At 37.1% G+C, this 20,317-nt stretch overlaps 2 long non-coding RNA genes and 2 other non-coding genes across 10 annotated transcripts; 2 read left to right on the top strand and 2 right to left on the bottom strand.

Moving 5' to 3' along the window:
* Positions 1 to 482: 482 nt before the first annotated feature.
* LOC131701878 (uncharacterized) lies at positions 483 to 8,708 on the bottom strand. 4 transcript variants are annotated; one of them, XR_009309110.1, is made up of 8 exons: positions 8,256 to 8,707; positions 5,623 to 5,862; positions 4,412 to 5,461; positions 3,509 to 3,763; positions 2,838 to 2,966; positions 2,178 to 2,318; positions 1,710 to 1,855; positions 483 to 1,258 (listed from the first exon to the last, which is right to left on the bottom strand). It is a non-coding gene; the product is annotated as an uncharacterized LOC131701878 (long non-coding RNA). The 4 variants fall into 4 exon arrangements; XR_009309111.1 differs by having other exon boundaries at positions 4,412 to 5,458; XR_009309109.1 differs by having other exon boundaries at positions 4,412 to 4,591; positions 5,354 to 5,862; positions 8,256 to 8,703.
* A 53-nt stretch (positions 8,709 to 8,761) lies between these two features.
* LOC131701919 (U5 spliceosomal RNA) lies at positions 8,762 to 8,876 on the top strand. The gene has a single exon (XR_009309155.1). It is a non-coding gene; the product is annotated as a U5 spliceosomal RNA (small nuclear RNA).
* A 1,634-nt stretch (positions 8,877 to 10,510) lies between these two features.
* LOC131701881 (uncharacterized) lies at positions 10,511 to 19,119 on the bottom strand. 4 transcript variants are annotated; one of them, XR_009309119.1, is made up of 7 exons: positions 18,284 to 19,119; positions 15,651 to 15,890; positions 14,440 to 15,489; positions 13,537 to 13,791; positions 12,866 to 12,994; positions 11,738 to 12,346; positions 10,511 to 11,286 (listed from the first exon to the last, which is right to left on the bottom strand). It is a non-coding gene; the product is annotated as an uncharacterized LOC131701881 (long non-coding RNA). The 4 variants fall into 4 exon arrangements; XR_009309120.1 differs by having other exon boundaries at positions 14,440 to 15,486; XR_009309118.1 differs by having other exon boundaries at positions 14,440 to 14,619; positions 15,382 to 15,890; positions 18,284 to 18,968.
* LOC131701915 (U5 spliceosomal RNA) lies at positions 18,790 to 18,904 on the top strand. Its single transcript, XR_009309151.1, has one exon. It is a non-coding gene; the product is annotated as a U5 spliceosomal RNA (small nuclear RNA).
* Positions 19,120 to 20,317: the final 1,198 nt, after the last annotated feature.

Below are 20,317 nucleotides of genomic sequence, written 5' to 3'. Positions count from 1 at the left end.
GCGAGTGGGCGGTATCATTTTTTTGAATGTTTGAATCAGATCGCCGCGTAGTCTTCTTTGTTCAAGACTGAATAGATTCAATTATTTTAGCCTGTCTGCATACGACATGCCCTTTAAACCCGGGATAATTCTGGTTGCTCTTCTTTGCACTCTTTCTAGAGCAGCAATATCCTTTTTGTAACAAGGTGACCAGAACTGAACACAATATTCTAGGTGAGGTCTTACCAATGCATTGTAAAGTTTTAACATTACTTCCCGTGTCTCTCTCTTGTATCCACCCCTCCTTTTTAGCCCGAATCGCAAGTACTAATACCTCACAATATTACCAAGGTATATAAGGTAAATCATGATTTTTATATTATTAGTGGTTGTTTTTTCAACAGTTCCTGTAATTTGTTAGTGTGACAGGTAAAACAAATTGGGTGAGAAATGGACGTAACATTGGCAAAAAAAAATTAATTATAAAGAAACAGACATCCAAATTTGACGATTGTTTTTATTGTTTGGGACAGCTGTATTTTTTGTCACTGAGTCTGCATAGCACTGACTTTGTTAAATAAATGACAATAGTACCTGTGCTTATGTTGATATTTAACAGATGTTTTCACAAACATAAGCAAGTATTTTAAAAGAAAAAAAAAGTGTTGTTCCCCCCCCCCAAAAAAAGAAACATTTTGAGAATCAGTGCATTATTTATTGTAATCAAAATAATAAAATGGCCTAATAAAATTGCCAGTCGTTCATTTGAATTTCTTTCTTAGTACATTTAGTATTTACATAATTGTATTATTACTTGTACTGTGATTCCTTAAATGTATTTTTGTTTACAACTGTAAGTCGCCCTGGATAATGGCATCTGCTAAGAAATAAATAATAATAATAATAATAATAATAAGAATAATAATATAGCAGAACATTAACCTGGATGTTTTTTTTTTTACTTTGTCATGTTATATTTCTAGTTGTCAAATCAATTATGTTGTATATTTTAATTGGCCCCTGAAGGAGTTCAAACAGATTTCTCATGGCGGAATTCTAAATTAGACAAGTCCAAAGCCGGTGTCCACAGTATGTATACAGGAAAGAAGATCCTCCTCAAATGATGAGTAGTGAAAGTCGTGTCTGGGTAATTTAATGGTTTCGAAACAGGTGGATGCTTTGGGCAGTTTGGTATCTGTGACCTCAACAGACAGCTCCTTCGGGAGGACCTCCCATCCAACCCAGAATCTGAGGAGATCAATCAGCGCTCTTGGTGATGCTACAAAAGTGAAAAATAAATAAATGCCTCTTTTCAAATTTCACAGGGTCTTGAGTACTGTCAAGTCAGCTTTTTGAAAAGTAACAAATATTTTTACTTTTGTTGATTATAATGTGCTACGTATTATCTACCTATGTACATATAATACTTGCATATAAAAGACATGAAGGCTGTATTTGTGCTCTGAGTCGTAAAAAAAAAAAATCATACTAGCACAGTAGTGACATCAAAATGTTATTCGTCTACAAGATTATTCTTATTCATTACATTCCCTTTCAGTGTGAACATTAGCTTATGTATTCTTTGTATAGGAATATTACATATGAAGTGGTGGCAAATGCTGTTTTGAGTGATGAAGAATAAGAAGTTGTCCCTTCTCGTATAAGGTAAGAATGAGTTGGGTGGTTAAAATAAAATTATACACGGCGATGATTAATAGATTAAATTATACCGTTTCAATGAATGTCCTGAAGAAGCCTGTGATACGGCATTTAGTCTGAAGAGAACAGTCATCATCATCATCATCATCATCATCATCATCATCATCATCATCTTCCGCCACATTCAGTGTGGCCAGGTGATTCTTTCAAGGATCATCTTGAGGAAAAAAAGAATGAATAGATAAATGAATGCACGGCTGGGGATCTCTTGCTGAACCTTATTGGCCATTTTTGTTCAATTCCAATATTGAAATTGCTCAATAACAAGCTTCATCTCAAAGCTCTATACAAGCTGGGTTTTATGTTGTAGACCAAAACATACTAGTATATGAGCTTCACAGTTACACCAAAAAATATATAAACTTCAGAATTAGAAATATAACTAGCAAATCACATTATCAAAACACTGAAACAGTAACACACTGCCACAGGCATTCAAAACTTAATTAGGGAACAACATGTAATAAAATGTAACACACCTGGGGGGTGTATAGTGTGTCAGAGGCCCTTGGAAACATCAGTGGAATAATATCACTTCTTTCCTTCAGGAGAGGCCAGACCAATGTCTCTTTCAGTCCTTTCCTCAGCTGTTTAACCTGTCGAGTTGTTCTTACAATAACCTACCACAAATAAGAAGAATGTAGCATAGAGTAAAAAGCAAACTAAAGAATGTACCCAATTTAAAATGCATAACTGTAGGTCAGGGGTGGTCAAACAGCCCTGTGGACTCCCATCCCCAGCCGGCAAAGGAACAACAGGATCGAACCAGCAACCTCAGAGTGGTAAAGCGCACCGTGCATTCCTAGTGGAGGCCTTTACCGAATGCGCCACTCAGGAACCCAATCCAGCGGATTTTATAGGTCACTTTTCATTATCAATGTCTAAAACACATGGAAGAATTTAATGTGACGAATTAAGCAGGTGAATTTGTTAAATGAAGTCCTTTAGTGATCGTTTCAATTAAAAATTCCCTCAAGACCTCAATCACAACAGTTTCCCTTTTATTGAACACATTTGCTGAATAGGGGCTCTCCATGACTGGGTTTGGCCACCCCTGCTGTAGGTTATCAATTAATTACAAAACTAACCAGTACAATGAGTAAACCTAACATGGATATGCACGAAACAAACCTACTTACAGCGTGAAGGAGGAGTTTGTCCATTAGCCAATGCCGATTTTCTTCTGCCATCCCTGGAAGATCCCAGCTTAATGCCAATTGCAGTATTATGCTTGTGTCTTCTTCACTGAGAACTGCTTTGGACTCCTTCTACAATAAAAACAAATACACACACCTTCAGTAACCACCCATCTTATGGAAAACAACACAAAGCACAGTAATGCAGATATTTCAACACTGTTCATATTCAAAGTAAGAAATGTATTAATATAAACGTATGCATTTACATATATGCAGATATCACAGAAATCAACCTGTCACACTCAATATTAGTTAATTATTAATGCATTAGATCATACGTCATTAGTTCCTTAGCTAATGCAACCCTTAGAATAGCTTGACTTTATTTTAATGTCATGAAAGACACTTGTATTAGTTGTTTAAGCCCAGAAAACTTAATCAGGCTTAGCTCCACATTCCATTCTTAGTTGTTCACATGGAACGGAGATCATCCCACTCTACATCAGTGATTTACACTTCAGTACATTTCAGTCTCCAGCCTACAACCTTGAATTTGGGACAATTCTGTTCAAAAGAGTGCTTGTTAGTAATTTTCAGAGGCACAGAAAATGAGAGAATACAGAACAGACAATAAAAGTTTCAGCCATTGAAATTATGCATACATTACTTACTAATTTGACAGTTTCGTGAACATCAATATCAGGACAATCGTGACTCTCCAGATTGGCGGTTTCTGGTGCACCTCCAAGCAACACATGGATAATTGCGGGACTCAATCCAGCTAAGCTTGGACCACTGTGCAGGAAAGAATGTCCAATCATTCGCCCAGCAACGTGAAACATGTCACTCTCGAGAAGGAACTCAGATGTGGAGGGAATTAAATGGTCAGGTTCTCCTTCAAACATTAAAAGTTCTGTCAGTGATTTCTAAGGAGGGAAGAAATCAAACATAAATAAGAATCAAATCACATTTTATTTTCTGCAAAAAATTGAACTCTGACGATGACAAAACATGCACTGCTCACTAAGTTCATACTGTCTAGGCGTTATTTCCACAATTGTAAACATTAAAGCACAGTGTGTAGATGCAAGACTAAACAATAATGGAAACAAACAATGATTTCTGTAGTACTCTTAGAATAAATAACCTGAACAGTGATGTCCTTGGCCAGTTAATTAACTAAAACCATTGCGCATGGGATGCCTCCACTATACAGTCTATCCTTATTCTGTTAGATTGGTGATGTATAAAAAGTAAAAATATGACCGATAAAGCATATAGATTTTTTCCACAAGCACGTGACGAATATTACAAATACATTGTGATCTGTAATATTCTTGAGCAAATTAATATAAACTGACATTTCTAAATAACATCATTTAAAAACCCTGTTTTATAGAAAGCAAGTTACGATGAAAACCAAACTGAAGCTTTGATATAATTGTGGAGAAAAAGAACCTGTTCACTCCTTCACCCACAGCTGCATCGCCGATGGAAAACTCAGAACATTAAAATATGAAACCATGATTAAAATCTTAAAAATAAAGAGAGTGAGTAAAATTCCATTCAAATACCTTCAAGTGTGCATTTTAAAGGACAGGCCCATTCTACTTTGGACATTTTATAAAATGACAAAATGTCCCTCTCTCTATTCTCCATGCGGTCTCGCAAATCCATTCTTAGATGGAGTGGTTTAGCAGTTCCATGCTGCTTCAATACAGCCTCCCTGAACAAATTTGCCATGATTTCACATTCTGAAAAGAAATAAAACATACCCATTGAAAAACAGAAAGGTGTCAGCTTATTTCATTCAACACATAAAATTAATTCAAATAATTTAATTCACAAACCGTCCTCAGTCTCTCTGCTGTCAACGAAGACTGCCCTGTCTACTCCTGCATCCCTATTGCTGTCTATTATTTCACTTGGTCTATCCGGAATACACTCCTGTAGCAGCTCATCAGAATTCAGCAGCACACAAGTTACTGTTGCAGTGGGCACCTCTGAACTCTGAGTCTCACCTACTCCTTCCACTACACTACTGTCTGTGCTCTGAAATGAAGGCCTTGAAGACAATACATTTTAAACCATAAGTTTCACATGAAGTAATTAACTAAGAAGACACAGCAAAACAAAGACAATTAAGGACAAATGATCACAAGCATATGCAGGACCAACACATTGTCAGATCACTGTGAGAATGTTCATCAAAAAGTTCCTTTGGTATATGACAACAGGTAATAAGAACTTGACATATGTATCCATGAAGTGCAGCAAAACAATGATTATAACCACGACTTAAATTATATTACATCAAAACACAGCCAATCAGCTTTTATTCATTTTGAAAACATTTAACGAGACCAATACATTTATTTTTGTAAGACTACATTAGCATAAACATTTCCTGAAAACCACTATACGCATATTTCATCATTTTACTGCAAATAAACCTTTCAAAATAGTTAATGTACTGTATTTAACAATGACCAATTACATTAACAAAAACACTATACCTGCTGCTACAGCCGTCACTGTGACTTTATTTCTGAGAAGGAAAAGTCTTTCTCACAAAAGAGGCACTTCATCAGGGGCCCAGTGGATAAGGACAGCCCAGGAACCTACTAAATGAATTGCAGCAGACACGTCATTCACTGCAAATGCAATGTTACACTACAGCTGAATGAACATGTGGAACCCTGAAAACCCACCAAAGAAGATGGATGAATAATAAGAATTTACCAGCACTAAGAAACAATCAAAGAAAAAAACAATAAGCTCTTACCTGATCCATATTAAGACCTCTTTGTAGCGGCCTTACATAGATAATGACAGAGCCAAATTTGGGTTTCTGGGTCCCTTAAATATTTTGCTGAGTACCCCTCATTAGGGCAAGGAATAACAGCCAAGATCTGGCTTCTCATAGATCCTGAAATCTTCATTAGTTAAAATCCACCACCCTCACTCAGTGTGGGATAAGATTCGAATAACTGTCTTCTGAATCCTTCACAACTGCTGTCACAACCTTGACATAAAACAGAACACAAATGTAATAAATGTGAATCTAGCGAACATCTTAAACACTGATACACAACCTTGTATTTTGCTGCTACTAAAGCAGCATAGGTGTTTTATTGGTTTTATTTTTGTATAGCATCTGTAAGCAAAACACAAAGCCGAACGGATCACTAACTGCAAAACAATCCCAAACTAAATTCCAGACATTTACTTAGGAGTAGCATCTAAAAGGATTTTGGGAGCTTTATGATAGTAATAGTGGTTGATGACATTTCAGTAGCATAGAACAGTGGTTTAATAAAAAGTCTAAAACATCGAAGGTACAGGTTACACCGCATTAAGCTCTACATCGCGTTTTTTTTTGTTATAGAGCTTCTCGGTCCGTGTACATTCCGGCCAATCGTTTTTGCATTCTAAATCGGAAATCGGAAAGCCAGAAAACGACTCGTTTTTCTATTTCAGTTTTTCATAAAAACAAAAATCGACCCGTTTTTCATTTTCCAATTTCTGAGTTTAAAATACAAAAACTGATTCAGACTTGTTTTCCCATTTTTCATATTGCTTTTAGTAACGAAGTATTCGAAATGGAATAATCTAATACAAAAATAAATAACAGACTGCAGGGACGGAAAATGAAATCAATCTCCAAGAGTCGGTGATACAGAAGGTAGTCTTTATTCAAGCAGATATCTGGAGAGACAATACTTCGCAGAAAATATGTTAATGCTTCTCTAACAGGGACACACTTAAACAATGATAGATATACTAACGTATCGGAAGAGGGCCAGACCTATTCAACCAAGCGTGCCAGCCCCCTTTAGTGATCCTATGGCAAGCTCAAGATGCTAACATGTCCTCTCTCCCTGCGGTTTGCAGCTCTTACAAAAGACGGAACTGCGATACAGTGCAAAACTGTAAACAGAATTCACCCCCACCCTTCTCCGTATTCTGTTACAAAAGAACCCCCCACTGCAGCATGAAAACACTCCACAACATTTAATATCTTAAAAATTATGTAGCTCCTTCAAGACCTTTAAAAAAAGGTCAGACACGGCCAGCTCTCTGTGTCCCGCTGTTATGACGATGTAATAATTTCGCGCCTGTGCTTATTGTCGTGGAAGTGTTCTGTTTACCAACATTATTTATTTATTAATTTAGCAGTTGTTACAAAGTACTGTATTACAATACAGCCGTAGGGCTACACTAAGTTAATATAATAATCATCCTTGTATCACTCAGGTACAGTGCATTATAATAATACTAAAAATAATAAGCCTTCACATAAAGGGAAAAAAATCCAGGTAAGGTTCTTCATATTTATATCCTGCTTTATAAATTAACTTTATAAACTTAACTGGATTATATTATCACAGCACATTTGTCCAGGACGCTCACGTATGTTTAGAGCTCCCCTTTCACGGATACCCAATTTGTTTCATTTGGGGGGTGCATCGCCAGCCATAGATATAAATGTACTGATGCAGAAAACGGCATTATTATTTATTTCTTAGCAGACACCCTTATCCAGGGAGACTTACAATTGTTACAAGATATCACATTATTTTACCCATGTATACAGTTGGGTTTTTACTGGAATAATCTTGGTAAAGTACCTTGCTCAAGGGTACAGCAGCAGTGTCCCCCACCTGGGATTGAACCCACGACCCTCCAATCAAGAGTCCAGAGCACTAACCACACTACGCTACACTGCTGCCATAACAACGAGACACATTCGATACGAGTAGAGCACGCATTAGTACTTTTTTTTTTTTTAATTGTCTATTATTTAATTTTGTATTACAGATCATTCCATTTCGAATACTTCGTTAAAACAATATGAAAAATGGGAAACAAGCCTGAATCAGTTTTTGTATTTAAACTCAGAAATTGGAAAATGAAAAACGGGTCGATTTTTGTTTTTATGAAAAACCGAAATAGAAAAAGTCGTTTTCTGGTTTTCTGATTTCCGATTTAGAATGCAAAAACGATTAGCCGGAATGTACACGGACCCTTCTCATTGGGTTTATTTGTATCTGCTTTTAGAATCGTGATATATACTGAGCATCGAAAGAAACTTTAGATACAATTCACTAGAATGACACATTCTGTTTTACAGCAGGTGCAGTAAGATTGTAATGTGCTGTTTAACAATTGACATTGTACTGTATGGTTATGGGGGGACAGGGGGTACTGTGAAATTCACAGGCTAGTAGTACTAGCGTGTGGCCACCTTTGCTGAGCAGCAGGCATTTTGTCATCATGTCCATCATATACCTCGTTTTTTGTTTGTTTTTTTTCGAATGAAATGTGTAATAATACTGATCAGTTTCTTGTGATGCTCAGTATATGTACTATTAAATAACGCGTTTTAATTTTGACAGAATATTTGCATAAACGTACCTTGAAAGGTGGTTCTACATTCAGTTCGTCTTTCTGCTGAGTCTAGTCGGCTCCGTGGAGTCGGGTTTCCTTCAGACAGCAGAAGTTGGGAGTGTAAGTGACACCAACACGGCGCTGGAGTGGGAACGCTCGTCTTCTTTTTGAAGGCGATCCTCTGTACGGGGCGGAAATCCTTGAAACCGGCTAAAAATAGAGAGGGACAAAAAAATAGAAACGGAAAACGAATACCTTGGGGTTGAGCAATACTGTTGGGTGGAAACCGCGCTGCAGGGTTGGATCATATTTGCATACCCATAATGCACTTTGGCAGAATCTAATTTCCTCTTATGAAATGTATGCTTTTAAAATATCATATTTAAATCTAAATGTCAACATACAGTACTTGTATGCTGTTTTGGCTGTTTTTCTCAAGACGTAGACGTTAAAATGCTCGTTTAAAAAACAACTAACCGTCCCTTGTTACAATAACAATATGAGTAGGTTGTCTACTGCACGTTGATATTAGCATACTCTGGTTTTTCTTCAGATCGCATAAATCTTTCGCCTTTTACTAAAGATTTCCGTGGAGAGGAACATTTATGAGTTTCAACTAATTTTTTGATGCCCTGCTTTGGCGGGGCTTCCTTTTGTTGTGTAATAATAGAATTGCAGTATGTACTGCTAGTACGGTAAATGGGCGCTGTTGTTCATACCAGTACCAGTGTTATACACGGTCACTGTTTTCCCGCTCCCTTTGGTTTAGTTTTCAGCTCAATACATTAAGTTTAAGCACAGATCTGCACAACAGCGCCATGTTGCGACGGCAGCAGTATTACATCTGTAGTGGTTTCTCAAAGAGCCAGCTGCCCTTACATTTATATTTTAATATATATTTTTTTACTGATGATGAAACTCTTTAATATGCTTAGGGTCTCTCTGTTTGTCAATAACCCAGGTTATTGTTTCGGAGGGACTCGAACATGGTCAAAAGAAAAATACACACACACACTCTTTTTCTTTTCTATGTAAACTAGGGCACAACAGATGCCTTTTTAGGGGGTGGGCTATTTTTGACGGATATCCGGTTAATGTCGAAAAAGGGGGCGGGACATAATGGTCATAAATCACTCAAAAAGGTGTGGGGAAAGGGGCGTGGCTTAAGGGTCATAAATCACTCAACAGAATGGGGAAAGGTGCAGGCTTAAATGTCATAAATCATTCAAGGGTGTGGGAAAAGGGGCAGGCCCTAAGGATCATAAACCATTAAAAAGGCGTGGAAAGGGGTGGGGCTTATGGTCATAAATCAATCAATAGGTGCGGGGCTTGGGTTATAAATCAATCAAAAGATGTAAAGGGACGGAACGTAGGGTCATACATCTATCAAAAGGGACGGGGCTTAGAAAGTGACATTCGCTGTATCGCCTTTACTATAATAAATATTCCAGGCAATTTAAAAAAAAGCAACGGCCGAGCTCTGTCTTTAGAAAGTGACATTCGCTCTGTCTTTAGAAAAAGCACTGAAATGTCCCTTACACAATTGTGTGGAAAGAAGGGGCATGTATTTATTTATTTGTTGATTTTTGTATTTCAACATTTATTCATTTATTATTTGTTTATATATTTATTTATTCATTGACTTATTTCACTATTGCCACTTTGCTTTTCACACGTACATTTTTGCTACGACAGTTCCTTTTCTGCTACTTGCATTTCACTGTGCGCTTTCGCTTTTACATTTCTGCCACTGCATTTCCTTTTCGACTGCTTTTTACATTTCGTTACGCACGCGTCAAAGCGAGTGGGCGGTATCATTTTTTTGAATGTTTGAATCAGATCGCCGCGTAGTCTTCTTTGTTCAAGACTGAATAGATTCAATTATTTTAGCCTGTCTGCATACGACATGCCATTTAAACCCGGGATAATTCTGGTTGCTCTTCTTTGCACTCTTTCTAGAGCAGCAATATCCTTTTTGTAACAAGGTGACCAGAACTGAACACAATATTCTAGGTGAGGTCTTACTAATGCATTGTAAAGTTTTAACATTACTTCCCGTGTCTCTCTCTTGTATCCACCCCTCCTTTTTAGCCCGAATCGCAAGTACTAATACCTCACAATATTACCAAGGTATATAAGGTAAATCATGATTTTTATATTATTAGTGGTTGTTTTTTCAACAGTTCCTGTAATTTGTTAGTGTGACAGGTAAAACAAATTGGGTGAGAAATGGACGTAACATTGGCAAAAAAAAATTAATTATAAAGAAACAGACATCCAAATTTGACGATTGTTTTTATTGTTTGGGACAGCTGTATTTTTTGTCACTGAGTCTGCATAGCACTGACTTTGTTAAATAAATGACAATAGTACCTGTGCTTATGTTGATATTTAACAGATGTTTTCACAAACATAAGCAAGTATTTTAAAAGAAAAAAAAAGTGTTGTTCCCCCCCCCCAAAAAAAGAAACATTTTGAGAATCAGTGCATTATTTATTGTAATCAAAATAATAAAATGGCCTAATAAAATTGCCAGTCGTTCATTTGAATTTCTTTCTTAGTACATTTAGTATTTACATAATTGTATTATTACTTGTACTGTGATTCCTTAAATGTATTTTTGTTTACAACTGTAAGTCGCCCTGGATAATGGCATCTGCTAAGAAATAAATAATAATAATAATAATAATAATAAGAATAATAATATAGCAGAACATTAACCTGGATGTTTTTTTTTTTACTTTGTCATGTTATATTTCTAGTTGTCAAATCAATTATGTTGTATATTTTAATTGGCCCCTGAAGGAGTTCAAACAGATTTCTCATGGCGGAATTCTAAATTAGACAAGTCCAAAGCCGGTGTCCACAGTATGTATACAGGAAAGAAGATCCTCCTCAAATGATGAGTAGTGAAAGTCGTGTCTGGGTAATTTAATGGTTTCGAAACAGGTGGATGCTTTGGGCAGTTTGGTATCTGTGACCTCAACAGACAGCTCCTTCGGGAGGACCTCCCATCCAACCCAGAATCTGAGGAGATCAATCAGCGCTCTTGGTGATGCTACAAAAGTGAAAAATAAATAAATGCCTCTTTTCAAATTTCACAGGGTCTTGAGTACTGTCAAGTCAGCTTTTTGAAAAGTAACAAATATTTTTACTTTTGTTGATTATAATGTGCTACGTATTATCTACCTATGTACATATAATACTTGCATATAAAAGACATGAAGGCTGTATTTGTGCTCTGAGTCGTAAAAAAAAAAAATCATACTAGCACAGTAGTGACATCAAAATGTTATTCGTCTACAAGATTATTCTTATTCATTACACTCCCTTTCAGTGTGAACATTAGCTTATGTATTCTTTGTATAGGAATATTACATATGAAGTGGTGGCAAATGCTGTTTTGAGTGATGAAGAATAAGAAGTTGTCCCTTCTCGTATAAGGTAAGAATGAGTTGGGTGGTTAAAATAAAATTATACACGGCTATGATTAATAGATTAAATTATACCATCTCAATGAATGTCCTGAAGAAGCCTGTGATACGGCATTTAGTCTCAAGAGAACAGTCATCATCATCATCATCATCATCATCATCATCATCATCATCATCTTCCGCCACATTCAGTGTGGCCAGGTGATTCTTTCAAGGATCATCTTGAGGAAAAAAAGAATGAATAGATAAATGAATGCACGGCTGGGGATCTCTTGCTGAACCTTATTGGCCATTTTTGTTCAATTCCAATATTGAAATTGCTCAATAACAAGCTTCATCTCAAAGCTCTATACAAGCTGGGTTTTATATTGTAGACCAAAACATACTAGTATATGAGCTTCACAGTTACACCAAAAAATATATAAACTTCAGAATTAGAAATATAACTAGCAAATCACATTATCAAAACACTGAAACAGTAACACACTGCCACAGGCATTCAAAACTTAATTAGGGAACAACATGTAATAAAATGTAACACACCTGGGAGGTGTATAGTGTGTCAGAGGCCCTTGGAAACATCAGTGGAATAATATCACTTCTTTCCTTCAGGAGAGGCCAGACCAATGTCTCTTTCAGTCCTTTCCTCAGCTGTTTAACCTGTCGAGTTGTTCTTACAATAACCTACCACAAATAAGAAGAATATAGCATAGAGTAAAAAGCAAACTAAAGAATGTACCCAATTTAAAATGCATAACTGTAGGTCAGGGGTGGTCAAACAGCCCTGTGGACTCCCATCCCCAGCCGGCAAAGGAACAACAGGATCGAACCAGCAACCTCAGAGTGGTAAAGCGCACCGTGCATTCCTAGTGGAGGCCTTTACCGAATGCGCCACTCAGGAACCCAATCCAGCGGATTTTATAGGTCACTTTTCATTATCAATGTCTAAAACACATGGAAGAATTTAATGTGACGAATTAAGCAGGTGAATTTGTTAAATGAAGTCCTTTAGTGATCGTTTCAATTAAAAATTCCCTCAAGACCTCAATCACAACAGTTTCCCTTTTATTGAACACATTTGCTGAATAGGGGCTCTCCATGACTGGGTTTGGCCACCCCTGCTGTAGGTTATCAATTAATTACAAAACTAACCAGTACAATGAGTAAACCTAACATGGATATGCACGAAACAAACCTACTTACAGCGTGAAGGAGGAGTTTGTCCATTAGCCAATGCCGATTTTCTTCTGCCATCCCTGGAAGATCCCAGCTTAATGCCAATTGCAGTATTATGCTTGTGTCTTCTTCACTGAGAACTGCTTTGGACTCCTTCTACAATAAAAACAAATACACACACCTTCAGTAACCACCCATCTTATGGAAAACAACACAAAGCACAGTAATGCAGATATTTCAACACTGTTCATATTCAAAGTAAGAAATGTATTAATATAAACGTATGCATTTACATATATGCAGATATCACAGAAATCAACCTGTCACACTCAATATTAGTTAATTATTAATGCATTAGATCATACGTCATTAGTTCCTTAGCTAATGCAACCCTTAGAATAGCTTGACTTTATTTTAATGTCATGAAAGACACTTGTATTAGTTGTTTAAGCCCAGAAAACTTAATCAGGCTTAGCTCCACATTCCATTCTTAGTTGTTCACATGGAACGGAGATCATCCCACTCTACATCAGTGATTTACACTTCAGTACATTTCAGTCTCCAGCCTACAACCTTGAATTTGGGACAATTCTGTTCAAAAGAGTGCTTGTTAGTAATTTTCAGAGGCACAGAAAATGAGAGAATACAGAACAGACAATAAAAGTTTCAGCCATTGAAATTATGCATACATTACTTACTAATTTGACAGTTTCGTGAACATCAATATCAGGACAATCGTGACTCTCCAGATTGGCGGTTTCTGGTGCACCTCCAAGCAACACATGGATAATTGCGGGACTCAATCCAGCTAAGCTTGGACCACTGTGCAGGAAAGAATGTCCAATCATTCGCCCAGCAACGTGAAACATGTCACTCTCGAGAAGGAACTCAGATGTGGAGGGAATTAAATGGTCAGGTTCTCCTTCAAACATTAAAAGTTCTGTCAGTGATTTCTAAGGAGGGAAGAAATCAAACATAAATAAGAATCAAATCACATTTTATTTTCTGCAAAAAATTGAACTCTGACGATGACAAAACATGCACTGCTCACTAAGTTCATACTGTCTAGGCGTTATTTCCACAATTGTAAACATTAAAGCACAGTGTGTAGATGCAAGACTAAACAATAATGGAAACAAACAATGATTTCTGTAGTACTCTTAGAATAAATAACCTGAACAGTGATGTCCTTGGCCAGTTAATTAACTAAAACCATTGCGCATGGGATGCCTCCACTATACAGTCTATCCTTATTCTGTTAGATTGGTGATGTATAAAAAGTAAAAATATGACCGATAAAGCATATAGATTTTTTCCACAAGCACGTGACGAATATTACAAATACATTGTGATCTGTAATATTCTTGAGCAAATTAATATAAACTGACATTTCTAAATAACATCATTTAAAAACCCTGTTTTATAGAAAGCAAGTTACGATGAAAACCAAACTGAAGCTTTGATATAATTGTGGAGAAAAAGAACCTGTTCACTCCTTCACCCACAGCTGCATCGCCGATGGAAAACTCAGAACATTAAAATATGAAACCATGATTAAAATCTTAAAAATAAAGAGAGTGAGTAAAATTCCATTCAAATACCTTCAAGTGTGCATTTTAAAGGACAGGCCCATTCTACTTTGGACATTTTATAAAATGACAAAATGTCCCTCTCTCTATTCTCCATGCGGTCTCGCAAATCCATTCTTAGATGGAGTGGTTTAGCAGTTCCATGCTGCTTCAATACAGCCTCCCTGAACAAATTTGCCATGATTTCACATTCTGAAAAGAAATAAAACATACCCATTGAAAAACAGAAAGGTGTCAGCTTATTTCATTCAACACATAAAATTAATTCAAATAATTTAATTCACAAACCGTCCTCAGTCTCTCTGCTGTCAACGAAGACTGCCCTGTCTACTCCTGCATCCCTATTGCTGTCTATTATTTCACTTGGTCTATCCGGAATACACTCCTGTAGCAGCTCATCAGAATTCAGCAGCACACAAGTTACTGTTGCAGTGGGCACCTCTGAACTCTGAGTCTCACCTACTCCTTCCACTACACTACTGTCTGTGCTCTGAAATGAAGGCCTTGAAGACAATACATTTTAAACCATAAGTTTCACATGAAGTAATTAACTAAGAAGACACAGCAAAACAAAGACAATTAAGGACAAATGATCACAAGCATATGCAGGACCAACACATTGTCAGATCACTGTGAGAATGTTCATCAAAAAGTTCCTTTGGTATATGACAACAGGTAATAAGAACTTGACATATGTATCCATGAAGTGCAGCAAAACAATGATTATAACCACGACTTAAATTATATTACATCAAAACACAGCCAATCAGCTTTTATTCATTTTGAAAACATTTAACGAGACCAATACATTTATTTTTGTAAGACTACATTAGCATAAACATTTCCTGAAAACCACTATACGCATATTTCATCATTTTACTGCAAATAAACCTTTCAAAATAGTTAATGTACTGTATTTAACAATGACCAATTACATTAACAAAAACACTATACCTGCTGCTACAGCCGTCACTGTGACTTTATTTCTGAGAAGGAAAAGTCTTTCTCACAAAAGAGGCACTTCATCAGGGGCCCAGTGGATAAGGACAGCCCAGGAACCTACTAAATGAATTGCAGCAGACACGTCATTCACTGCAAATGCAATGTTACACTACAGCTGAATGAACATGTGGAACCCTGAAAACCCACCAAAGAAGATGGATGAATAATAAGAATTTACCAGCACTAAGAAACAATCAAAGAAAAAAACAATAAGCTCTTACCTGATCCATATTAAGACCTCTTTGTAGCGGCCTTACATAGATAATGACAGAGCCAAATTTGGGTTTCTGGGTCCCTTAAATATTTTGCTGAGTACCCCTCATTAGGGCAAGGAATAACAGCCAAGATCTGGCTTCTCATAGATCCTGAAATCTTCATTAGTTAAAATCCACCACCCTCACTCAGTGTGGGATAAGATTCGAATAACTGTCTTCTGAATCCTTCACAACTGCTGTCACAACCTTGACATAAAACAGAACACAAATGTAATAAATGTGAATCTAGCGAACATCTTAAACACTGATACACAACCTTGTATTTTGCTGCTACTAAAGCAGCATAGGTGTTTTATTGGTTTTATTTTTGTATAGCATCTGTAAGCAAAACACAAAGCCGAACGGATCACTAACTGCAAAACAATCCCAAACTAAATTCCAGACATTTACTTAGGAGTAGCATCTAAAATGATTTTGGGAGCTTTATGATAGTAATAGTGGTTGATGACATTTCAGTAGCATAGAACAGTGGTTTAATAAAAAGTCTAAAACATCGAAGGTACAGGTTACACCGCATTAAGCTCTACATCGCGTTTTTTTTTGTTATAGAGCTTCTCGGTCCGTGTACATTCCGGCCAATCGTTTTTGCATTCTAAATCGGAAATCGGAAAGCCAGAAAACGACTCGTTTTTCTATTTCAGTTTTTCATAAAAACAAAAATCGACCCGTTTTTCATTTTCCAATTTCTGAGTTTAAAATACAAAAACTGATTCAGACTTGTTTTCCCATTTTTCATATTGCTTTTAGTAACGAAGTATTCGAAATGGAATAATCTAATACAAAAATAAATAACAGACTGCAGGGACGGAAAATGAAATCAATCTCCAAGAGTCGGTGATACAGAAGGTAGTCTTTATTCAAGCAGATATCTGGAGAGACAATACTTCGCAGAAAATATGTTAATGCTTCTCTAACAGGGACACACTTAAACAATGATAGATATACTAACGTATCGGAAGAGGGCCAGACCTATTCAACCAAGCGTGCCAGCCCCCTTTAGTGATCCTATGGCAAGCTCAAGATGCTAACATGTCCTCTCTCCCTGCGGTTTGCAGCTCTTACAAAAGACGGAACTGCGATACAGTGCAAAACTGTAAACAGAATTCACCCCCACCCTTCTCCGTATTCTGTTACAAAAGAACCCCCCACTGCAGCATGAAAACACTCCACAACATTTAATATCTTAAAAATTATGTAGCTCCTTCAAGACCTTTAAAAAAAGGTCAGACACGGCCAGCTCTCTGTGTCCCGCTGTTATGACGATGTAATAATTTCGCGCCTGTGCTTATTGTCGTGGAAGTGTTCTGTTTACCAACATTATTTATTTATTAATTTAGCAGTTGTTACAAAGTACTGTATTACAATACAGCCGTAGGGCTACACTAAGTTAATATAATAATCATCCTTGTATCACTCAGGTACAGTGCATTATAATAATACTAAAAATAATAAGCCTTCACATAAAGGGAAAAAAATCCAGGTAAGGTTCTTCATATTTATATCCTGCTTTATAAATTAACTTTATAAACTTAACTGGATTATATTATCACAGCACATTTGTCCAGGACGCTCACGTATGTTTAGAGCTCCCCTTTCACGGATACCCAATTTGTTTCATTTGGGGGGTGCATCGCCAGCCATAGATATAAATGTACTGATGCAGAAAACGGCATTATTATTTATTTCTTAGCAGACACCCTTATCCAGGGAGACTTACAATTGTTACAAGATATCACATTATTTTACCCATGTATACAGTTGGGTTTTTACTGGAATAATCTTGGTAAAGTACCTTGCTCAAGGGTACAGCAGCAGTGCCCCCCACCTGGGATTGAACCCACGACCCTCCAATCAAGAGTCCAGAGCACTAACCACACTACGCTACACTGCTGCCATAACAACGAGACACATTCGATACGAGTAGAGCACGCATTAGTACTTTTTTTTTTTTTAATTGTCTATTATTTAATTTTGTATTACAGATCATTCCATTTCGAATACTTCGTTAAAGCAATATGAAAAATGGGAAACAAGCCTGAATCAGTTTTTGTATTTAAACTCAGAAATTGGAAAATGAAAAACGGGTCGATTTTTGTTTTTATGAAAAACCGAAATAGAAAAAGTCGTTTTCTGGTTTTCTGATTTCCGATTTAGAATGCAAAAACGATTAGCCGGAATGTACACGGACCCTTCTCATTGGGTTTATTTGTATCTGCTTTTAGAATCGTGATATATACTGAGCATCGAAAGAAACTTTAGATACAATTCACTAGAATGACACATTCTGTTTTACAGCAGGTGCAGTAAGATTGTAATGTGCTGTTTAACAATTGACATTGTACTGTATGGTTATGGGGGGACAGGGGGTACTGTGAAATTCACAGGCTAGTAGTACTAGCGTGTGGCCACCTTTGCTGAGCAGCAGGCATTTTGTCATCATGTCCATCATATACCTCGTTTTTTGTTTGTTTTTTTTCGAATGAAATGTGTAATAATACTGATCAGTTTCTTGTGATGCTCAGTATATGTACTATTAAATAACGCGTTTTAATTTTGACAGAATATTTGCATAAACGTACCTTGAAAGGTGGTTCTACATTCAGTTCGTCTTTCTGCTGAGTCTAGTCGGCTCCGTGGAGTCGGGTTTCCTTCAGACAGCAGAAGTTGGGAGTGTAAGTGACACCAACACGGCGCTGGAGTGGGAACGCTCGTCTTCTTTTTGAAGGCGATCCTCTGTACGGGGCGGAAATCCTTGAAACCGGCTAAAAATAGAGAGGGACAAAAAAATAGAAACGGAAAACGAATACCTTGGGGTTGAGCAATACTGTTGGGTGGAAACCGCGCTGCAGGGTTGGATCATATTTGCATACCCATAATGCACTTTGGCAGAATCTAATTTCCTCTTATGAAATGTATGCTTTTAAAATATCATATTTAAATCTAAATGTCAACATACAGTACTTGTATGCTGTTTTGGCTGTTTTTCTCAAGACGTAGACGTTAAAATGCTCGTTTAAAAAACAACTAACCGTCCCTTGTTACAATAACAATATGAGTAGGTTGTCTACTGCACGTTGATATTAGCATACTCTGGTTTCTCTTCAGATCGCATAAATCTTTCGCCTTTTACTAAAGATTTCCGTGGAGAGGAACATTTATGAGTTTCAACTAATTTTTTGATGCCCTGCTTTGGCGGGGCTTCCTTTTGTTGTGTAATAATAGAATTGCAGTATGTACTGCTAGTACGGTAAATGGGCGCTGTTGTTCATACCAGTACCAGTGTTATACACGGTCACTGTTTTCCCGCTCCCTTTGGTTTAGTTTTCAGCTCAATACATTAAGTTTAAGCACAGATCTGCACAACAGCGCCATGTTGCGACGGCAGCAGTATTACATCTGTAGTGGTTTCTCAAAGAGCCAGCTGCCCTTACATTTATATTTTAATATATATTTTTTTACTGATGATGAAACTCTTTAATATGCTTAGGGTCTCTCTGTTTGTCAATAACCCAGGTTATTGTTTCGGAGGGACTCGAACATGGTCAAAAGAAAAATACACACACACACTCTTTTTCTTTTCTATGTAAACTAGGGCACAACAGATGCCTTTTTAGGGGGTGGGCTATTTTTGACGGATATCCGGTTAATGTCGAAAAAGGGGGCGGGACATAATGGTCATAAATCACTCAAAAAGGTGTGGGGAAAGGGGCGTGGCTTAAGGGTCATAAATCACTCAACAGAATGGGGAAAGGTGCAGGCTTAAATGTCATAAATCATTCAAGGGTGTGGGAAAAGGGGCAGGCCCTAAGGATCATAAACCATTAAAAAGGCGTGGAAAGGGGTGGGGCTTATGGTCATAAATCAATCAATAGGTGCGGGGCTTGGGTTATAAATCAATCAAAAGATGTAAAGGGACGGAACGTAGGGTCATACATCTATCAAAAGGGACGGGGCTTAGAAAGTGACATTCGCTGTATCGCCTTTACTATAATAAATATTCCAGGCAATTTAAAAAAAAGCAACGGCCGAGCTCTGTCTTTAGAAAGTGACATTCGCTCTGTCTTTAGAAAAAGCACTGAAATGTCCCTTACACAATTGTGTGGAAAGAAGGGGCATGTATTTATTTATTTGTTGATTTTTGTATTTCAACATTTATTCATTTATTATTTGTTTATATATTTATTTATTCATTGACTTATTTCACTATTGCCACTTTGCTTTTCACACGTACATTTTTGCTACGACAGTTCCTTTTCTGCTACTTGCATTTCACTGTGCGCTTTCGCTTTTACATTTCTGCCACTGCATTTCCTTTTCGACTGCTTTTTACATTTCGTTACGCACGCGTCAAAGCGAGTGGGCGGTATCATTTTTTTGAATGTTTGAATCAGATCGCCGCGTAGTCTTCTTTGTTCAAGACTGAATAGATTCAATTATTTTAGCCTGTCTGCATACGACATGCCATTTAAACCCGGGATAATTCTGGTTGCTCTTCTTTGCACTCTTTCTAGAGCAGCAATATCCTTTTTGTAACAAGGTGACCAGAACTGAACACAATATTCTAGGTGAGGTCTTACTAATGCATTGTAAAGTTTTAACATTACTTCCCGTGT

Source organism: Acipenser ruthenus, chromosome 27, assembly GCF_902713425.1.
Source record: "Acipenser ruthenus chromosome 27, fAciRut3.2 maternal haplotype, whole genome shotgun sequence".
NCBI lineage: Eukaryota > Metazoa > Chordata > Actinopteri > Acipenseriformes > Acipenseridae > Acipenser > Acipenser ruthenus.
Note: the sequence above shows the minus strand (reverse complement) of the source record. Positions and strands in the feature narration are given on the sequence as shown.